The sequence below is a fragment of the Dipodomys ordii genome, unplaced genomic scaffold (genome assembly GCF_000151885.1).
Source record: "Dipodomys ordii isolate 6190 unplaced genomic scaffold, Dord_2.0 Scaffold216, whole genome shotgun sequence".
NCBI classification, from domain to species: Eukaryota; Metazoa; Chordata; class Mammalia; order Rodentia; family Heteromyidae; genus Dipodomys; species Dipodomys ordii.
The window spans coordinates 1,316,578-1,316,979 of record NW_012267432.1 but is presented as its reverse complement, the minus strand read 5'-3'; positions in this window follow the sequence as shown (position 1 = coordinate 1,316,979).

Genomic DNA, 402 nt, shown 5'->3' with positions numbered 1-402 from the left:
ACATCACCCAATTCTCTCAATTCATCAAAATCTTAAGAGAAATCCAAAATAACCTCATGGAAATGAATGTCAAATCTGAGTCCACTGAAATAGTGAAAGAAGCTCAAAGAAAGGCCACCTATGAGGTCAGCATGGCTCTCAGCTGCTTCTTGAATTACCTCAAAAAAACAGAGCAGACAGACGAATACATCCTGCTTCTCTCCATTGCAGCTGGTGCAGGTTACCAATTGACAAATGGCATTTTTCTTCATCTACTCACATGTGATGAGTTAAAGTTCCTATTGGAGGAAATGCAAACTGCCCTAAGTAAGTACCAGGAGCTTAAAAATGTTAGCAACCACAAGGCTCAGGCATTCCTGCTGCTCACAGGTCTGACCACCACAGCTGGATGCATAGCCATTT